At 43.4% G+C, this 23,096-nt stretch overlaps 1 protein-coding gene across 1 annotated transcript in view; it reads right to left on the reverse strand.

Moving 5' to 3' along the window:
• LOC124550624 (apolipoprotein D-like) overlaps positions 1–23,096 on the reverse strand; it is a 229,316-nt gene that overhangs the window by 139,321 nt on the left and 66,899 nt on the right. The window lies entirely within an intron of this gene.

Consider the following 23,096-nt stretch of genomic DNA (forward strand, 5'->3'; position numbering starts at 1 on the left):
CAACCGTATTGGAATAGAGTCTCACCATCGAGCGGAATGGGGGGCGGCGTCCTACCTGAAACCTAGACAAAATCGCTTTAATCAAATGAAACTATATGGTTCCAGAGACCGTTTCAAGTCCCAAATATCTATGATGTATATACGCAGACTGAAGCGACGAATGAAAATCCTTCAATCTGCATATGTACATCAGAGATGATTGAGACTTGAAAAGGTCTGTGGCCCACATAGTTTGATTTGTTTTTTTAAGTTAACCGCCCTAAAACCACATCCAGACTGGCCGGCAGACCGGCTCTTGTAGTTAACCCACCGCGTAGATCTACGGCCAGCCCACCTCCCCGCCGCGGAATCAGCGCTTTAACGAGCACAGCTATCCGAACGGGTCATCTATTGATGGGTATGAATGCCCAAAAATGTTGCAAATGTGTGGGAAATCTTATGGGACTCAACTGCTAAGGTCATCAGTCCCTAATCTTACACACTGCTTAACCTAAATTATTCGAAGGACAAACACACACACCTACGCCCGAGGGAGGACTCGAACCTCCGCCGGGATCAGCCGCAGCGTCCATGACTGCAGCGCCCTAGACCGCCCGGCTAATCCCGCGCGGCTATGAATGCCCAAAATCGGTTGTGGGTCTGAAATAAACCATTTTAAAAGTATTTGTGGGTGGTTGCTTTATTTACCAAAAACAAATGTTAGTTTTCGACCGTTAGTTCCTTGTGTGAAAGAAATCTGTTTATTATCTTTTATCATCTGTATAATATTGTCGCACAATGTTTGGGTACGCTGTGTGTGGCTTGCGTGTCACTTTCTCCAGTGTTGGGTCACTGTGGCGATAAAGGTTACTGACCTCCTAAATATGATAATCTTAAACCCAAGAAGTTCACTTGGTTGTTGCCGGCCGCTGTGGTCGATCGTTTCTAGTCGCTTCAGTCCGGAACCGCGCTGCTGCTACGGTCTCAGGTTCGAATCCTGCCTCGGGCATGGGTGTGTGTGATGTCCATAGGTTAGTTAGGTTTAAGTAGGTCTAAGTCTAAAGGACTGATGATCTCAGATGTTAAGTTCATATGTTCAAATGGCTCTGAGCACTACGGGACTTAACTTCTGAGGTCATCGGTCCCCTAGAACTTAGAACTACTTAAACCTAACTAACTTTAGGACATCACACACATCCATGCCCGAGGCAGGAGTCGAACCTGCCACCGTAGCCGTCGCGCGGTTCCAGACTGTAGCGCGTAGAACCGCTCGGCCACCGCGGCCGGCAGATGTTAAGTCCCTATAGTGCTTAGAGCCATTTGAACCATTTTTGAACTTGGTTGTTACGTGTGAATTTCGAACTGTGGAATAGCGTCAGGAAATGTACCGGGTGATCAAAAAGTCAGTATAAATTTGAATACTGAATAAATCACGGAATAATGTAGATAGAGAGGTACAAATTGACACACGTGCTTGGAATGACATGGGGCTTTATTAGAACCAAAAAAATACGAAAGTTCAAAAAAATGTCTGACAGATGGCGCTTCATCTGATCAGAATAGCAATAACTAACGTAACAAAGTAAGACAACAAAGATGATTTTCTTTACAGGAAATGCTCAACATGTCCACCATCATTCCTCAACAATAGCTGTAGTCGAGGAATAATGTTGTGAACAGCACTGTAAAGCATGTCCGGAGTTATGGTGAGGCATTGGCGTCGGATGTTGTCTTTCAGCATCCCTGGAGATGTCGGTCGTTGACGATACACTTGCGACTCCAGGTAACCCCAAAGCCAATAATCGCACGGACTGAGGTCTGGGGACCTGGGAGGCCAAGCATGACGAAAGTGGCGGCTGAGCACACGATCATCACCAAACGACGCGCGCAAGAGATCTTTCACGCGCCTAGCAATATGGGGTGGAGCGCTATCCTGCATAAACATCGTACGTTCCAGTAGGTGTTTATCAGCCAGGCTGGGGATGATGCGATTCTGTAACATATCGGCGTACCTCTCACCCGTCACGGTAGCTGTCCAGTGCCATCTGTCGAACATTTTGTGAACGTTTTTTTTTTTTTTTTATTCTAATAAAACCCCATGTCATTCCAAGCATGTGTGTCAATTTTTACCTCTCTCTCTATCTACATTATTCCGTGGTTTATTAAGTTTTCAAATTTATACTGACTTTCTTATCACCCGGTAGATATTCTCCGTTTGCTGCACGTTACTACCGACTCATTCACACTGGACTCGCATTCGGGAGGACGACGGTTCAATCCCGTCTCCGGCCATCCTGATTTCGGTTTTCCGTGATTTCCCTAAATCGTTTCAGGCAAATGCCGGGATGGTTCCTTTGAAAGGGCACGGCCGATTTCCTTCCCAATCCTTCCCTAACCCGAGCTTGCGCTCCGTCTCTAATGACCTCGGTGTCGACGGGACGTTAAACACTAACCACCACCACCACCGACTCATTCCTTTAATCGCTCGCCGACGGCTTTTCCTCAGAATCAGCTTCATTTGACTAAATACTGCCCCGCCCAACGATTTTGCAATTAGCTCGGTGTGAAACAAGGGAAGAATGCCTACTTTCTCTTCTGCGGTTCCCGGCGACGCCGCACGGCTGAGGTGTAGGCATCCCGGTCGGTGCGCATCAACGTGCGTCAGGCTCTGAAACGAAAGTAGGCTCTGGCGGGAGCGTCGCGTGGTAGGCCTGCGACGTTTCCGGCCTGTGTAACTGAGCCGCCTATGTGGAGCACTCGCGACATACAAGGGCAAGGTCGCCGCTCTCCCAAGGACTCGTCTCGCTAAGGACGCTCAAAGGCGGCGCCAAAACAGGGAGGCAGTGAGCGCACACCGTACCCGCGAGCTCAAGGAAGCAGCCACCACGATTCTTGATAGGCAGTGCGTTCGCGACATCAGTAGTACACTGAGTTGACAAAAGTCATGGGACAGCAATATGTACACATAAAGATGGCGGTAATATCTCATACACAAGGTATAAAAGGGCAGTGCATTGGCGGAGCTGTCATTGGTACTCAACTCAGATGATTCATGTGGAAAGGTTTCCGATGTGATTGTGCTGCACAACCGGAATTAACTTGAAATGGTAGTTGGGGCAGACCATGGAACATTCCATTTCAGAAATCGTTGGGGAATTCAATACTCTGAGATCCACAGTGTCAAGAGTGAGCTGAAAATACCAAATTGCAGGCATTACCTCTCATCACGGCCAATGCAATGGCCGACGGGCTTCACTTATACAGGGTGTTACAAAAAGGTACGGCCAAACTTTCAGGAAACATTCCTCACGCACAAATAAAGAAAAGATGTTATGTGGACATGTGGCCGGAAACGCTTAATTTCCATGTTAGAGCTCATTTTAGTTTCGTCAGTATGCACTGTACTTCCTCGACTCACCGCCAGTTGGCCCAATTGAAGGAAGGTAATGTTGACTTCGGTGCTTGTGTTGACATGCGACTCATTGCTCTACAGTACTAGCACCAAGCACATCAGTACGTAGCATCAACAGGTTAGTGTTGACCACGAGCGTGGTTTTGCAGTCAGTGCAATGTTTACAAATGCGGAGTTGGCAGATGTCCATTTTATGTATGGATTAGCACGGGGAAGTAGCCGTGGCGGGGTACGTTTGTATGGAGACAGATTTCCAGAACGAAGGTGTCCCGACAGGAAGACGTTCGAAGCAATTGATCGGCGTCTTAGGGATCATAGAACATTCCAGCCTATGACTCGCGACTAGGGAAGACCTAAAACGACGAGGACACCTGCAATGGACGGGGCAATTCTTCGTGCAGTTGACGATAACCCTAATGTCAGCGTCAGAGAAGTTGCTGCTGTACAAGGTAACGTTGACCACGTCACTGTATGGGGAGTGCTGTACCATGTACAGAGTGTGCAGGCACTATCAGCAGCTGATTGGCCTCCACGGGCACACTTCTGCGAATGGTTCATCCAACAATGTGTCAATCCTCATTTCAGTGCAAATGTTCTCTTTACGGATGAGGCTTCATTCCAACGTGGTCAAATTGTAAATATTCACAATCAACATGTGTGGGCTGACGAGAATCCGCACGCAATTGTGCAATCACGTCATCAACACAGATTTTCTGTGAACGTTTGGGCAGGCATTGTTGGTGATGTCTTGATTGGGCCCCATGTTCTTCCACCTACGCTCAATGGAGCACGTTATGATGATTTCATACCGGATACTCTACCTATGATGCTAGAACATGTGCCTTTACAAGTACGACACAACATGTGGTTCCTGCACGATGGAGCTCCTGCACATTTCAGTCGAAGTGTTCCAACGCTTCTCAACAACAGATTCGGTGGCGGATGGATTGGTAGAGCCGGACCAATTCCCTGGCCTCCAGTCTCTCCTGACCTCAACCTTCTTGACTTTCATTTATGGGGGCATTTGAAAGCTCTTGTCTACGGAACCCCGGTACCAAATGTAGAGACTCTTCGTGCTAGTATTGTGGACGGCTGTGATACAATACGCCATTCTCCAGGGCTGCATCAGCGCATCAGGGATTCCATGCGACGGATGGTGGATGCATGTATTCTCGCTAACGGAGGACATTTTGAACATTTCCTGTAACAAAGTGTTTGAAGTCACGTTGGTACGTTCTGTTGCTGTGTGTTTCCATTCCATGATTAATGTGATTTGAAGAGAAGTAATAAAATGAGCTCTACCATGGAAAGTAAGTGTTTCCGGACACATGTCCACATAACATATTTTCTTTCTTTGTGTGTGAGGAATGTTTCCTGAAAGTTTGGCCATACCTTTTTGTAACGCCCTGTAGAGATCAGCGGTGTTGTGAGTGCTAACAGAGAAGCAACACCGTTCGAACGGTGTGATGAAATTTGGCGTTAATGGGCTACTGTAATATTTCTGGCTTAGTCAGCCATGATATTACGCTCCAAGGAGCTGTTCCCAGAGAAGTGGAGATGCAAGAAGTATATAGTTCTAAATCTAGGGGACTGATGATCTCATATGTTAAGTCCCATAGTGCTTAGGGCCATTTGAACCATTTGGAAAGTGGTCAGATGAGTTCCGATTTCAGTTGGTAAGAGCTGATGGTAGACTTCCATTGTTTCAAATGACTCTGAGCACTATGGGATTAAACTTCTGAGGTCATCAGTCCCCTAGAACTTAGAACTACTTAAACCTAACTAACATAAGGACACCACACACATCCATGCCCGAGGCAGAATTCGAACCTGCGACCATAGCGTGGTTCCAGACTGAAGTGCCTAGAACCGCTTGGCCGGCGACTTTATTATTCTACTTTCAACGACGTAATCGGCCTTTAATCGTTTATCAATTCTATCACAAAAAAAGCAGCCCATTTTCACTCATGTAGTTCCTCGGTTTGCATCATGGCGCTGAGTGCACCTTGTTCCAGTCCTCCCACCAAATAAAATTCCGAACCTGAGTCCTCCAGGAAGTAGCTGTCCATTGAGTTACGGAGGCGCACTACAACTACGCACTACACCCCTCCATGCATTTCAGAATTTGTCAGCATTGATTCCCTTTTGTTCTCCTATACTCCTTCCCCCGAAGTAAAATGAATAACAGGAAACATTCCACCTCTCTCGTAATCAAACTATCTGTGCTTCTTTTATGGTAGGTAGTTCCCCTGAAAACACGCAAATCACGTAGCCAACTATCCTGCGGATCTCTTCCATGGCCACTGGAATTCTTTGGAAAATTACGCCACCAATAGTAATAGAAACCTGCTTCATAGGTAATTATCAAATCTGCTACGTTTATTCTACTCCGCCGATGAATGTAAAAGAACTGCTAGCACACATCCAGGCCGTTCTTGTGGCTGTGGTACAGCTAACATACGAATAATACACATGAGCGTGATCCAGTGGAGGGAGGTCGGTTTGGGCATCTGGTCTGAAGACCATGGGCGTTTTTAGACGAAGAAAAGTGACGCATCACAAAGGAATTATCCAAATGGGACAGACATAGACCAAAGTTGTCAACAAGATATTGTGCATTCTGCTTGTGGTTCCGTAATGGCGTGGGCTGTGTTTACCTGGAATGGGCTACGTTCTCTGGATGTTCAGCTGTTTGAAGATCATTTGCAGCCATCGCGGACGTCGTGTTCCGAAACAGCGATCGAATTTTTATGGATGAAATGTGTAAGTCACAGTTGTTCGCGACTGGTCTGAAGAACATTCTGGACAATTCGAGCGAATGGTTTGGCCAGCCAGATCGCCCGACATGGATCCCATAGAACATTTATCCGACGTTATCGAAAAGTGAATTCGTGTACAAAATCTTGCACCGGCAAAACTTTTGCAATTATGGACTCCTATAGAGGCATCATGGATCAATATTTCTGCAGAGGACTTCCAATGACTTGCTGGGTCCACGCCACGTCGAGCTGCTGCATTATTCCGGGCAAAAGACTGTCCGACACGAGAGGCTGACAGTTTATTGCCATATCTTCGTCATATTACAATGATCATTTAATCAAAAACGCACAAAATTTTTGTTTCACAGCATATTTATTGATATTATAGGATTTCCAAGGACGAAGCACACACCAGGAACAACTTGTGAGTATTTTTAACTAAAAACACACCCGCGTTTCTTCGCGAATTTCTATAACACATGAACTTGCAGATGGGGACAGATACCTTGCAGGCCGTTTTCTAGGCGCTCAGTCCGGAACCGCGAGACTGCTGCTAGGGTCGCAATTTCGAATCCTGCCTCGGGCATGGATGTGTGTGATGTCCTTAGGTTAGTTAGGTTTAAGTAGTTCTAAATCTAGGGGCCTGATGACCTCAGATGTTAAGTCCCATAGTGCTCAGAGCCATTTGAACCATTTTTGACAGATACCACAAAAATAACTGAAAGTAACCACAAAATATAGTAGGGAAATACTTTCGCTCAGCAGCATCGCGGTTATAGATAAAGTGACTTGTTATTTCTTCGCCGCGCGGGGTAGTCGTGCGGTTGAGGCGTCTTGCCATGGTCGCGCGGCTACAGCCGTCGGAGGTTCGAGTCCTCCCTCGGGCATGGGTGTGTGTGTTGTCCTTAGCGTAAGTTAGATTAAGTAGTGTGTAAGCCTAGGGACCGATGATCTTAGCAGTTTGGTCTCATAGGAACTTACCACAAATTTAAATTTTTTTGTTATTTCTTCAACTAACCACAGAATAACTTTTCGTTGGAGACTAAATTACTTAATAAGACTAGCTTACCAATCGAATTAGACATAAATGTTTTCAGGTCTAATTTGCATTCCAATGAAACATGTTTACAGTTTACAAAATGGTTGAAATGGCTCTAAGCACTATGGGACTTAACATCTGAGGTCATCAGTCCCGTAGAACATAGAACTACGTAAATCTAACTAACCTAAGGAGATCTGACACATCCATGTCCGAGGCAGGATTCGAACCTGCGACCTTAGCAGCAGCGCGGTTCCGGACTGAAACGCCTAGAACTGCTCGGCCACAGCGGCCGGCCTTACATTTTACAGACCAGAATAAATGTACCCACTGATGATGGCACAAATGTGCCGAAACATATTTGACGCTAAAAAGAGTGGTTTGCATAATATGCGGTCATGAATTCCCATAATTTTAGATGCAAACACGGTTGCTGTCAAGGTTTCAAACCCAAACGATGAGTATTTAGTTAGAGGGGTAGTCATAAAGTTTAAATTATCGCTTAGAATATGATACACTTATTTAATTATTCTTTTGGTTCTTTGTAGGTGTTGATATGCAGTGCTGATACGATTTACATCCCCCATCTCCCGAAACAACAACATGCAGACAATCTTTTTTAAGGTGATAAATAAAACTTTATGACTACCCCTTACACGTGGGTGTGCTGAAAAGTAATGCCTCCTATTTCTTAATGTGAAAAATTTCAATGCTTTTTAAATAAAAGAAATGTTAACGTTGTTCATCTTTATTCTTCATGTCTACAAATTTATTTCTCAACATTGTTGCCCTGGTGGTGAACAAATTTCTTCCAACGAGAGACCAGTTGATGCTGTCATTGTGGTATGTCTGACTTTTTTTTGACGGCACCACTTCATCGCTATCAAAGTAAAGTCTTCGAAGGTGTTCTTAAACTTTTGGAAACAAATGAAATTCGGATGGGGCCAAGTCGAGACTTTATGGAGGATGATCGACGACAGTGAACCCATGGCGTCGGAATTTTGCACATGTCGCAGCGCTCGTCCATGGTCTGGCATTGTATATTATAGTATGTCCTTACAGAGCTTCATTATATAGTGTTCCCCCTCCTCATTAACTGGAAGCTGACGTCTGGAATAGTTTTTCATTTTCAGTTTCGCTGTCATCTGTCGAGTTATTCGGAAAAAATTATCAGTAAGCTCCTTGAGAGAAGAAATACTACGAACACGTACGGCTTTCGTTTTGGTACCTTTGGGCCGTAGCATGCTTGTATAAAATGTGACCGGTTTACAAATCACTTCAAATTTGATTTGAAACGAGCTTGTGGAGTCATTCAGTCTTCACCAACAAGGTTAACTGCCAGAACTGATGTGTGTCTGATATACAATTTTGGTCTGGTGAAGTAACGTCATCTGTGGCAGGATTTGCGTGTGCAAATGCGGGAAGAGTAAAAGGAATCACTAGTATCCAAGACACACATGGATAAAAATAGTGAACATATGCGATAGCCAGTTTCAACTCAAACATAGCTGGAACACTTCAATAGCCTCATGTTCCGTGGAACAGTAGACATTCATTGTCGGCTGTTGGCAGACAAGATTCAAAGTGCGATAACTGCAATATCCAAACAGCCCTGCTGTAAACTTTAAGGCCTTGTTCCAGCACCTATGTCGAAGTGTTTTAACCTGCATCAGAATTTTGGTGACTGAATTTCGCTGTGAGACACTTGCAGAGAAAACTGTAGAAAATGTAGAATATCAATTTGTTTACTAATAGCTTGATTGGCGGAACTGAAAACACAAGCTGGCTATTCGAATGCAAAACACACACAGTGTATGATTTGCTGGAACTACGAGAGAAAACAGGAAACGGAAGTTTCCTCATCACGGATTTGGCACTTCCTTGTCTGTGACCAGTTGGCCTTATCTCCTCAATGACATAAGCCTCTGCCTGCACATGCGAAAACGGACACCCTTTAATGTGTATGTGTGTGTGTGTGTGTGTGTGTGTGTGTGTGTGTGTGTGTGTGTGTGTGTGTGCGTGCGTGTGACTGGTGCGATGGAGAGGCTTGGGGAGAGAAATTATGCACCCAACTCAGTCGACTACGGGAGAGTTGGATAGAGCGTATTTGAAGTGTAAATAAACCAGCCCGATCTTTTCTGCAGGTCGGTGTACTGGTCTACGAGTTTATTAACTTTGTGACAGAGTTGTCGTTTCCTTTTAACCCAATATTGAACAAGTTCATTAGTTCGTCAAGTGTCGAGAGCAGATTTATTTGCTTGCCGTTTGGATTCCAGCCAACCACAGTTTGGTCAGAGTCCAAACAGCAAGCAAATAAATCTGCTCTCGAAAAATGACAGAAACAACTAGGAACGTTGTTGAAATACCGTGTAAACAGAAAGTGACATCTCGCCTGCCAATCCAAAAACTTGTAGACCATGAGGTACGCCGTGGAAACGTGAGAGACCACAATCAGTGTACCATCTGGGCAATTCTTGCTAGCCTGTCGGATTCGATGAGGGCCTATACATCCTTATTCTTCGCGAAGTACTATGAGTAGCGCTAAAGGGTGTCCCAGATTTTTAGTGTTTTAAAGAGATCCTAAACTAGGTACTTGTAAGGATGTAATTGTGTGAAGCGAAGCTTTCAAGCTGTTCGACATATTGAACAAGTAATGTTTGTGAGGTACGCATTTGTAAACCACTTACGTGTTTTCATCCACGTTGATGGCACTAACTTAAAACCAATATACAATTGTATATTATGTGTCTACGGTGGTTTCTTTGCGATGTGGCTGGATGAAGTCGTCGCAGTTCGAAACTCGATATAAAAACTGTGGAAGGACTGAATGGTAGAATGCTGAATCTATGTACCTCATCCGTCTGTGCGTCTGGAGCACATATCACGTTCAAGCATGATACGTTTTCTGTGTCTGCGTATTCTGTATCTCAGGTGGGGCGTGGGTACCAGCCCGGTATTTACCTATTTGGATGTGAGAAACCGCCTGAAAACCACACCCAGGCTAGCCGGCACACCAGGCCTCGTCGTTAATCTGCGAGGCGGATTCGATCAGGGGATGGTTCAGTCGCTAAATTTTAAATGCTGTTGAAGGGCGTGCACTGCGGCTTTGAAGATTTGCTATGAGTTTAAGCTGTTGTTAAAACATGTAAGTTGCTTTGTGAAAGTTCCTCGTGTCAGGGTATTCTTTTCCATCTGTTTATTTTGTACTCAAGGTATAGGAATCCTAGAAACGAACTATTACTAAGTTTAAAGAGGACCAGTATGTGATAACTGACTCCTTAAGAACATACCTGGGAAGGCCAAACGGTACTGACGTGCCGCCGTGTCATCTTCTGCGGATAGGCGTCACTGGATGCCGATACGGAGAGGCATGTGAACAGTACACCATCCTCCCGGCCGTTACCAGTTTTAGTGTCCGGAGGCGCTACTTCTCAGTCAAGTAGCTCCACATTTGGTCTCATAAGGGCTGAGTGCACTCCGCTTGCCAACGGAACTCGGCAGATCCGGATGGTCACCCATCCAAGTGCCAGCCAAGCCCGACAGCCCTTAACTTCATGTCATAAATCAATCTGTTCTCGTACTTCAAAGATAAAATTGTACCTTTTATCTGTATTACTCTACAGCTATCGTCGCTATGATTTTCGTTACTCAATTTAAAAAATTAATGAGAAACACATAGCTTCCGGAATATCGTCTTTCTTCTACTGTCCACCTGCATGTATGGATGCATTTTCTTGTTACTGATGCTATTACAAATAATAATAATGGTATTCAGATGCATTTATTGATTTTATACTAGCCCAATATAGATTCTGTTAGTAATAATACGTCCAGAATTTTTCTCTATTTCAGTTTCTAATTATATTTGGAAGAGATTGGTTTGATGACATGTGATTTACGCCCCACCCGCGGGTCTTTATATGCAGAATTACGTTCTATATAAGTCGGATTTTGAATTTCTTGTCAGTAAGTCTGATCAATGTCTTTTGTATAACGCAAAACTTAAATTTCAATTACCACGATCCGTCGTCACCAAGCTTATCTGCAGCCCAACTAAGACTCTGAATCTGACCGCTACGAAATTAAGTAACGGGAGAATTTTATTTTAGCCAAAAGCAGGTGAATTTAATCAGAATAAAACTTCTTAGACAATATGTTCCCATATTCTGCTACTGTTGTCGTCACTGTGACGTGTCAAGGCTCGTAACAATTATTGTTTGAGGGAATTAAGTACATTCATTACTTTTGAATCAAATTTCTTTACAGGAACAAGAGATCCTCTTTGTTAGTAACCAATATCCTAACGCGGAGATAAGACTGGCCTTAGCAAATAGTGTCAGTTGGAAACCTATCGCCGGCCGCTGGTGGGCGAGCGGTTCTGGCGCTACAGTCTGGAACCGCGCGACCGCTACGGTCGCAGGTTCGAATCCTGCCTCGGGAATGGATGTGTGTGTTGTCCTTAGGTTAGTTAGGTTTAAGTAGTTCTAAGTTCTAGGGGACTTATGACCTCAGCAGTTGAGTCCCATAGTGCTCAGAGCCATTTGAACAATTTTTTTTGAAAACCTATCTTAATCTCTAGAAACTGCGACCGAAACGATGATGTCACTGCTTCCAGACCTAGTGTTGCTATATAACTACGCAATACTTGCAGTTACAACATCTATAAATTTAACGCGTTATCTCCACACATGTTTACGAGTGCGTTCAGTGTTACATTAGCAAATATTCGACGCTTGCGTAAAATATTAACATGTTCGCTGAAGAAGATTCATTGACGTCACACAACTGCGTTATTACTGGTTTTTCAGATAGAATTTTTACGTCACTCCACTGTATCTAAAAAAGAATGTTAGTTCTTCTGATTTCAGGTGACGCCAAGTCTGTAATATTTTTGAAACAACATCAGTCCGTAAACAACGCTACGTTTATTGCTGCTATTTGTGCTATAACGTTACGGGAGGCGGAAAACACGAGTTATTTGCCAAACAGGTGTTTAAAGCTTTCTCTAACATCCATGTTAGATTTTGTTTCTTAGAAAGGTTCGGTTCATGTGTTTCTCGCCACCATATATCGATTGCAAGCAATGACTAAATAATGACTTATATTAAAGGGTGATGAGCTACAAATTCAAATCCAGTCACGCTGATTTTAATTTTCTGTCGTAACCCTAAGTTACTTTTTCCTTATACCTGAACGATCCCTCGATAAGGCCATGCCAGATACCTTACTCTCGCAAAACCTGTAGCCTTACAGGTTCGCTGCAGTGACCTCGATATCGAGGGGGCTTTCAACCCCACTTTTTAAACAAATGTTTTTTTAGGTAGAACTTTTTGTGCAAATGCTGTGAGAGCACGTAAGTTTTCACATCTAGTTTGTATATAAAAATAAATAACGGATATGTAGCTAAATGAGCTGTCTATCAATTGCCACCAGAGATAAAAGAAATAGTGTTGGAGAGGTCACCAAGTACTGGGTGGCTGTAATTAAAGTGTACCAGTTCACGGAGGTCCAGTGTGGGCTGTAATTATCGTATGGCAGCGAAGCTTAGTAGATATTCTAATACCTTAACGCGGAACCGATTTACGCTGAAAAACAAATAGTTCCAATTTTGACCATCACGTGCATACTTGGCAATGTAAACGCAAGAAAGACATATAAAAATATTTTCATATTTAATGGGCTAGGAACGGGACGTGGGCAGTGAAGGTCAAACAAGTGAGAAAAGCATGATGTTGATTATATTATTAACTGCCGCATATACAATTTGTTCCATATGAGCACCAGAGACGCCGTCGAGATCCTGTACAGATCCAGATCTGCATGTGGTGGCCAAAATTTAAACTACAAGGTGTGCAACTTCGCTTCCACCGTTTTTTCCCCATCATTTGAGGTTTTAATGAAACAAATTGGTTACATATGTATCATTCAAAGTATTTTCCGCCGCTGGCCACTACTTTCTCCCATCTTTCGGGCAGTGTACGAATCCAGCATCGAAAAAATTGTTCCATCTTTTAGAGCGATCCACGAATCGATCCAATCTGTGAATTCTTCGTGAGTTCGGAAGTGTTATTCAGCCAGGCCATGCGCCATTGATATAAACAGGTGACAGAGGAAGAAATGTCTGGAGAATACGGCAGTTGGGGTGGGACTTCCCATTTTAACGTTTCCAAGTACGTTTTCACCTCTTTTGCAACGTGGGGTCAAGCGCTGGCGTGCTGCAAAATCACTTTATCGTGGCTCTCGCTGTATTGAGGCCGTTTGTCTTTTAATGATCTGCTCAAACGCATTAATTGCGTTCGATAACGAGCACCTGTGATTGTTTCATTTGGATTTAACACATCATAGTACACGACGCCGAGCTGGTCCCACCAAATGCAGAGCGTGATCTTGGAGCTGTGAATATTCGATTTGACGGTCGACGTGGAAGCATGGCCGGGACGTCCCCATGATTGTTTGCATTTAGGGTTATCGTAATGAACCAATTTTTCGTCCTTGGTCACAATGCGATGCAGAAATCCCTTCCGTTTTTGCCTCTGAAGCATCTGTGCACAAACACACAAACGCCATTCAACGTCTCTTGGTTTCAGCTCACACGAGACCCAACTTCCATCTTTCTGAATCATGCCCATAGCCTTGAGACGTTTTGAAATGGCTTGCTGTGTCACTCCCACTAATCGTGCCAAATATTCTTGAGTTTGACGCGAGTCTTCACTCAGCAACGTCTCCAATTCTGCATCTTCGAAAACATTCTCTCTTCCAGCACTGTGCCGGTCTACGACGTTAAAATCACTGTTCTTGAAGCGTTGAAACCATTCAAGACACGTTCTTTCACTAGTATCGTCCTTACCATACGCACCTGAGAGCATTCGATGAGACTCAGCCGTTGTTTTCTTCATACTGAAACAAAACAGTAGTACCACCCGCAAATGACGAGAATTAAGTTCGTAAATTGACATTTTTAATCAAGAACAGTTTTATGATGCAGGCACAAATTGACTAATGTTTGAATGAGTTTATGTTGACCGGGGTCCAAGCTAGCTGTCTCACATCTGCGATCTGTTTCTTTCGACCGCTACTTACCGTATTCGCCACCTATCGACAAACGGCGGAAGCAAATTTGAACACCTTGCATTTTTTTTTAAACGGTTCCGCTTTAACGCATCAGCATGTCTACCAAGCTTCGCTATCATATAATAACTACTGCAAACATTGGACCTCGTGAGCAGCAGCACCTTAATTATAACCATCCGGTATAATATTAAAATAAAAGTTCAGTAATTTGTTGCCGTTTGTCCGTTACTTTCTCCTTTCATATAATGTAAGATGCCAATTTAGAACAGCAATTCCAGCGATTATTAGAGCTAACTGAAATTCTTAAAGGATAGTTCTATGGATTTCAGTTGTACATTTAGATGTGTTAAAAAATTATGTACACCAATACCATGCAATACAGGCAGACACTCCCTTATTCACTAATCGAACCCCAAAACTGGATGTCTAAAGGCGTTGCCACAAGCATGAAGCGATATTTACATGTTATACGAGTTGTCCAATGCGCGTTTCATCACTATCACTGATCGTGTTGGAAAACAGTTTCAGTAGCTAAGTACATAGCAGTGCTGCAGCAATGCGTAAAAATGCTCACTTTTGTATACAGTTCGATTTGAGCGGCATTCATACACGCTTGTTACGTCTTTCATCGCGGTTGGTCAAATTATGTTGCTGGCAAAGGGAGGCAGACAGACACCGTCCTATAGCGTGCCACACATGGGCAATGAGGAACTTTTCATCATGCAGGCCGATGCAGCCGATGACTGTATTGGAAAGCATGAAGGTTCACGGGAAAAATTTGTGCACGGACGTTTTCCTGCTGGAAGATCACACACCCTGGACGTTACTGAAAGGACGACAGAGTAGGCTGGACGTATTCTTCACTGTTCAGTGTTATCTCACCTAGCCCTGGTCGGCTCAGGTTCCCTGTATTATGACGACTGGAGCCGCTGTCTTTTATAATAGCTGATCGCTTGGTCGAAGCTGCTGTTATAAATGACTATGACTGCCGTTAAAGTTAAATCTGTTTTCATCACTAAATATTGTGCCATTGAGCCTACCAGTTGGATCTGTCGCTACACTTTCACAGGCGGGATGCCGGTGATGGGGTGTCCATCATACTTCGATCTTGCTATTACCACTGCTTCGAGAAAACGGTTCTGCGTGCGAAATGGGCGCTAATTGACGCTGCTGTCACCGTGTGATGGTGCTAGATTCGGAGACTTAATGGTGGAAAATACTAACACGAATTCTTTACAGACGAATGGAAAAACTGATAGAAGCCGACCTCGGGGAAGATCAGTTTGGATTCCGTAGAAATGTTGAAACACGTGAGGCAATACTGACCCTACGAGTTATCTTAGAAAATAGATTAAGGAAAGGCAAACCTACGTTTCTAGCATTTGTAGACTTAGAGAAAGCTTTTGACAACGTTGACTGGAATACTCTCTTTCAAATTCTGAAGGTAGCAGGGGTAAAATACAGGGAGCGAAAGGGTGGTAGCAGGGGTAAAATACAGGGAGCGAAAGGGTATTTACAATTTGTACAGAAACCAGAAAAATTCGGAGTAGCAATTAAAATCCATAGAGAAGAAATAAAAACTTTGAGGTTCGCCGATGACCTTGTAATTCTGTCAGAGACAGCAAAGGACTTGGAAGAGCAGTTGAACGGAATGGACAGTGTCTTGAAAGGAAGATATAAGATGAACATCAACAAAAGCAAAACGAGGATAATCGAATGTAGTCGAATTAAATTGGGTGATGCTGCGGGAATTAGATTAGTAAATGAGACGCTTAAAGAAATAAATGAGTTTTGCTATTTGGGGAGCAAAATAATTGATGATGGTCGAAGCAGAGAGGATATAAAATGTAGACTGTCAATGGCAAGGAAAACGTTTCTGAAGAAGAAAAATTTGTTAACATCGAGGATAGATTTAAGTGTCAGGAAGTCGTTTCTAAAAGTATTTGTATGGAGAGTAGCCATGTATGGAAGTGAAACGTGGACGATAAATAATTTAGACAAGAAGAGAATAGAAGCTTTCGAATTGTGGTGCTACAGAAGAATGCTGAAGATTAGATGGGTAGATCACATAACTAATGAGGAGGTATTGAATAGAATTGTAGAGAAGAGAAATTTGTGGCACAACTTGACTAGGAGACGGGATCGGTTGGTGGGGCATATTCTGAGGCATCAAGGGATCACCAATTTAGTTTTCACGATGATGATGATAATGCAAGGTTTCAGGGATGGTGGAGATGGGCTATAAATTTGACATGAGCAAACTTGGTCCAAAGAAGGTTAATTCGAAAATTATGAAGCCAAATGTGTTATGTGACAACTTTACCAATGAAACTGGAGAACCTACGACACAACGTAAAAAATTAATTTATTGCGTATGTGGCTGTAGGTTAGAGAAGCCCTACCAATATGTAGGCGTACATCAAGAGAAATGAGAAATGGAAGCTCCACTAACGCACTGCAGATGGTGAGTGTATGCCCTGTTTGCTTGTTAACATATTAACGAGTTGTAGGTTACGGCAGATCAGCCCTAGTGAAGTGGCGTTGTACCCTGTTTGAAATTACCGGACATGACAGAGAAGACGCACACCAAGTCTGTTCAAACGGTTAAGGGAAACACAGCAAGTCGAATAACGAGGCGGACAACTAACATGACGGACTCCCCACTTCGAAGAAGTCGCCTTAAATGCCCAGTCGGCCTATTATACGTAAAATGGTGCTATGTGCAAAGTAAACCAGAAACAGCGGGTACGTCGTTACCGTTCACAGAAAGAGGAAGCTGTAAGTCATGATGACTTCGGCTCCTGTGGATGCTGTATTGTCTCTCTCCACTTTGCTCGGATGAAGCCTATTTCTGCAGAGATAGAATGTCCAACAGCCGCAATAGGCAGGCAGAGAGCGCTGATAACCCTCAAGCTACAGTTACTGTGTGAAGAGCCGTCAACAAAGATATGGAGTGAACCTATGTTCTAGTATGATTAATAAATAATAGACCTATATCTGCTTCATCACCGCTTGCTTAAACCATTGTACGCTGTGTTTCTTGAAGATCCCTCGTTTTAAAAAGACCCTCTCGATTTTCGTGTACCCATGCGATTCCAATATGATGGATTCGCAACTGACTCCACACACCTCGTTCTTGTTAACTTCCTTTATACATTCCTTGAAACGTGAATAAGAAGAGGAGGTCAGGTCGATTGGGCAGGTTGGTCGCTTTTTATAACCTTACTTGGCTCCCTTTTGTGCGCTCTTGTGAAAAACATTGTACACCAGATACCTATACCGAGCGAGGTGGCGCAGTGGTTAGACACTGGACCCGCATTCGGGAGGACGACGGTTCAATCCCGCGTCCGGCCATCTTGATTTAGGTTTTCCGTGATTTCCCTAAATCACTCCAGGCAAATGCCGGGATGGTTCCTCTGAAAGGGCACGGCCGACTTCCTTCCCCATCCTTCCCTAATCCGATGAGACCGATGACCTTGCTGTCTGGTCTCCTTCCCCAAACAACCCAACCCCCCCAACCCAACCAGATACCTGTAGGGACTGAAGAGATTTTTCTGTGACGCTGTTCAAATGCTGAAGTTGTTCGAACGGGTACAACGGAACTTAGTGCTACGATATTATGTCGCAGTGAAGCTGGGCGACTCCACCTTGAGCAATTGTTAAGGAAACATCTCATGCATCTTGTGAAGTCTTTTCAGAACCACCGTCTCTCTCTCATCCATACATTTTCAGCCCATCATCTCCCTCTCTTTCGTGTCTGAAAGTTTTTACCATCGTGCCTATGGCTGCGCTTGTGTAGGTTGGTTCCATTGTTTGGTTATCTGTTCCCTCACATTCTGCCAATGTCTGCAGAGTTACAATCCCGCTTGGAGAGCAGACGTCACAGGCATCGTGAACTTCGTAGCAGCAGCCATTTGCGTCAGTATCCATACGGCAGACAAGCAGAAGCCGGATAAGGGGCTTGCGAAACCAACTTGAAAAAAATGGTGCAAATGGCTCTGAGTACTATGGGACTCAACTGCTGTGGTCATTAGTCCCCTAGAACTTGGAACTACTTAAACCTAACTAACCTAAGGACATCACACACATCCATGCCCGGGGCAGGATTCGAACCTGCGACCGTAGCAGCCGCACGGTTCCGGACTGCGCGCCTAGAACCGCGAGACCACCACGGCCGGCAACCAACTTGACTCAGGCAACGTCTATCAAGACGACAGAAACTAGTCAGCTGCATCGTTCGTAGCGAGACGCCCGCCCGCCGAAGGTCAATGTTCTTCGGTCGTTCTCTAATGACGCGAAGAAGTTTCACCAAAACTTGCTTCAGTTTAGATAGTTTAGATCCGTGTTATGCATTTTATCGGAACAGAAGAGAATCGAAACTTTTCAGATGTAGTGCTATAGAAGAATGTTGAAAACCAGGCGAACTGTTAAAATAACGTTTGAGGAGGTTCTCCGCAAATTTGGCGAAGGAACATATGGAGAAGGCTGACAAGAAGGCACAGGAATTGGGCAATAACATCTATTGTACTAGATGGAACTGTAGAGGGTGAAAACCGTAGGGGAAGACAGAGATTTGATTGCGTCCAACAAATAATTGGGAAAGAAAGCTGCAAGTGCTACTCTGAGGTGAAGAGGTTAGCACGGAGATGAGATCGTGGCGGGCCGGATCAAAGTAGTCAGATGAGCAATGACTCAAAAATGTCCTTTTAAAATTCCCGTTAACAAGCAGTATTCAGGCTCGAAAAATATCCCATGGTCTTATTATCTTAGCATGTAAAGAAATTATAGATTGACACATCTTGCAAACAACGAGGAAAAAGGTTTATTGCTGTAGTAACTGTTTATATTCATTTTAACGTAGTAAATAACATTTCATTTCTCAATGTTATCTCCATTAAGTGCAACGCAGTTGATCCAAAGCAACTACATCGTTCTCATTTCCGACTCTGTGCAATACTCATTTACAATAGATTTCGTTAGACGCAAATTTCTTTCTTTCAAGTTATATTTTGAGGTCACGAAACAGACTTGGAGCCAAGCGTGAGACATAAGGCGAATGCGAAACTGTTTTGAACCCCCTGGACATTATCATTTGCTACCGCAATGGACCATGTACGAGAAGATGCAAAACACATGTTTGTGGGATCACCATGGTGACTTACGCTTCACTCCACTATGAAAACAGGTCAGTAACGTTGAAAAATGAGACAGTCACAATTTGTAAAATAATCACTCGTGATGATGTACGGACCAAAGAGAGCCCACATTTTTTCGGTATTCCTAGCCAACCTGTGTTTCACTGATATATGTTGGAAATCATGCAAGATAAATTCAAGCATTTTCAACTACAGTTTTGAAGTGCCGCTTCTCGAGCGTTGTTCACCTGGAAAAACAAATGCGAACCCCTCGGACATTCAGCTCCTTCACAAAGTTCCGTTCCATCATAGTCTTTCCATGGTTCCCACCACAAGGCATCCCTTTGCTTCAAACGTTTATTGCCATAAACTCTTCTGCAATGTTGGTATCCTTTATTCAAGGCAGATTACTTTCATTTAAAAAGGTAAGATTAAAAGTGCGATAATGTTATTGAGCAGTATAAAAGAGAACTCTAAAGTTGCATGTGCGGCGCAGGTAGCTGTGAACTGTAATGAGTAACCAATAAAGCAGCAAGCAGTTTCAGACACTGTAGTCCACAGAAATGAATTGTGATTTTAGTTTCCATATGCCTAAAAAAGACTTTTCACTGGAACAGGTTTCCGTAGCTCAACAATAGCTTGAATTTTAGCCCCGATTTAGTTTCTGAATTTTAACGCGACAAACGTGCTACTGTAACTTCACTCCTAACGTACCTAGAAACGACGAGAGGACTACTCCTGAGGTTGGTGGAACGTTTCATATCGTGCTGAAATCACAAAATATTAGCTACTGCTTCGCTTCGTGAAGAAAAAATGAAGCTCTCATATATATACGGAACTTCTTGGACGCATTCTGAGAGTGTTTGCATGCATCCCTAAAGCAGTATGAGCATTTGGACTTTTCATGTCCGTATTTCACATCCCTTAATTCACTAACTGCCATTCGAAATTTGTCAATACTGTGGAAGGCAATTATGTTAACAGACGAGGCATCTGTCGCACATTGTATTAGGGTACCCTTTTACCCTCACGACCTACTGAATGAAAACGGAGAGGCAACATTTTCGTGACTAAGGCGAACGCGACAGTTCGGAGTGCATAAGACCTATGATTCTGTAAGGGTAATTTCTAGAAACACTGCATCCGATTTATTGTTTTCGAACAGCTGCCCGTTTGACTGACGCAGCTTAGAGCAACACCAGTTTGAAGAGTCACCCACTCACTTAACATTTTATTATTCGTGAAACAACCAACGATCCTAAAAGTGACAATGTGCATAAAAATACACACATGTCTTACGACATTTCTGGAGTGAAATTTTCTAGTTCATACTCTCCTCTGCGTTTGTCTCTTTTCACAGTATGAGCGCCCTTTTTGCTTTTCTCGGCAGTTGTGGTAAATTGTGGTCGCAATTCCCTCAACCCTCTCAAGACTGTTAAGTTACTTGATTAAAAATGGTGCAAATGGCTCTGAGCACTATGGGACTTAACATCTGAGGTCATCAGTCCCCTAGAACTTAGAACTACTTAAACCTAACCAACCTAAGGACATCACACACATCCATGCCCGAGGCAGGATTCGAACCTGCGAACGTAGCGGTCGCGCGGTTCCAGACTGAAGCGCCTAGAACCGCTCGGCCACACTGCCGGTTTACTTAATTAAATTGATTTTCTTTGAACCTGGATTCACAGTTGCTAAGATTTTTTGACAGGTGGAGGGCGAGTTATAAAAATAAATAATTAAATTTAATTTATTATATGTTAATAATCTGACGCCTGCATTTTTTTAAGTCTCTGGCATTGACCCGTCTTCTGTAGGTAAAAATTCCTTAATTCTTCTGACGATGTATATTCCTGATCCCTAGCAAGATGTTAAACGGTGAAGGAGGTTGGGGGGATTAACACGGCAAACTTTAAATGGTGTATACGGGGGAAGATATTGAGTTGAAACACACCCAGAATACCTTCTGTGTTAAAGCATCCACTTTGTAGCCGCGCATGTCAAAAATGTGAATGAAGTTATCAAAGGATAAAAGCTGATTCTACCAAACGAAATAACACCGCAAGCTGTGATAATCCTTTTGCATTTCTTTTATGTTTCCTTCTTCTTTAAAGGCAAAGAGAAAAGATGAAGCGGTAGCCCACCATTGAGCCTATGCCTACCGTCAGATATTTTTGATTTTCAGTTGTTAAAAAAAGAGAGAAGTTTTTCTTGTACCAGTAGGAGGAAGGAAGGATTCGCGCTCAGTTAGTGAACGAGTGAGAAACACGCCATTTTAAGCGAGTAATTGTAGACCGCCATTATGTATTTCATATGTGCACCGTTTAGAAAATACAGTATTGTTTTATTAACAAAAAGGTCGTGTGAGTTGTTCTTTCAAGCAGTACGATAATTACAAGAAATAAAGCCCACCTGTGTACTTTGGAAAATTATGAAGATCCGATAAGCTCAATGGGAACACGGACAAGACTTCGAAGGTGAACACGGCGACCAAACGTAGCATTATAAAGAAGGGTAAGCACAAATCTACAGCGGAGAAAGAAACTACTTCCTCCTGCAAAATAATATGAACTAATACGAACTTATTTCCAGGCATAGCTCAGTTAATTGTGCTTGTCATTCGTGCCAAAACATTAATCTCAATAACTCAATACATTTTAAAAAGCCACGCAGTTCAACATTTTATTATCATCAATTCCATTATTTTATTATACAGGGTGATTCAAAAAGAATACCACAACTTTAAAAATGTGTATTTAATGAAAGAAACATAATATAACCTTCTGTTATACATCATTACAAAGAGTATTTAAAAAGGTTTTTTTCACTCAAAAACAAGTTCAGAGATGTTCAATATGGCCCCCTCCAGACACTCGAGCAATATCAACCCGATACTCCAACTCGTTCCACACTCTTTGTAGCATATCAGGCGTAACAGTTTGGATAGCTGCTGTTATTTCTCGTTTCAAATCATCAATGGTGGCTGGGAGAGGTGGCCGAAACACCATATCCTTAACATACCCCCATAAGAAAAAATCGCAGGGGGGTAAGATCAGGGCTTCTTGGAGGCCAGTGCTCTGTCACGGGCTGCCTGGCGGCCAATCCATCGCCTCGGGTAGTTGACGTTCAGGTAGTTACGGACAGATAAGTGCCAATGTGGACTCTCCATACAGTTGATTGTGGAATTTGCAGCTCTCTGCTAGCTCTGCGAGTCGATTTTCCTGGGCTGCGAACAAATGCTTGCTGGATGCGTGCTACATTTTCATCACTCGTTCTCGGCCGTCCAGAACTTTTTCCTTTGCACAAACACCCACTCTCTGTAAACTGTTTATACCAACGTTTAATACACCACCTATCAGGAGGTTTAACACCATACTTCGTTCGAAATGCACGCTGAACAGCTGTCGTCGATTCACTTCTGCCGTACTCAACAACACAAAAAGCTTTCTGTTGAGCGGTCGCCATCTTAGCATCAACTGATGCTGACGCCTAGTCAACAGCGCCTCAAGCGAACAAATGTACAACTAAATGAAACTTTATAGCTCCCTTAATTCGCCGACAGATAGTGCTTAGCTCTGCCTTTTGTCGTTGCAGAGTTTTAAATTCCTAAAGTTGTGGTATTCTTTTTGAATCACCCTGTATTATAAAGCAGAATAAGACAATTCACGCAGTAGTAATCACAATGAAAGCAGCGTAACCAC

The sequence above is a fragment of the Schistocerca americana genome, chromosome 1 (genome assembly GCF_021461395.2).
Source record: "Schistocerca americana isolate TAMUIC-IGC-003095 chromosome 1, iqSchAmer2.1, whole genome shotgun sequence".
In the NCBI taxonomy this organism is placed as follows: domain Eukaryota; kingdom Metazoa; phylum Arthropoda; class Insecta; order Orthoptera; family Acrididae; genus Schistocerca; species Schistocerca americana.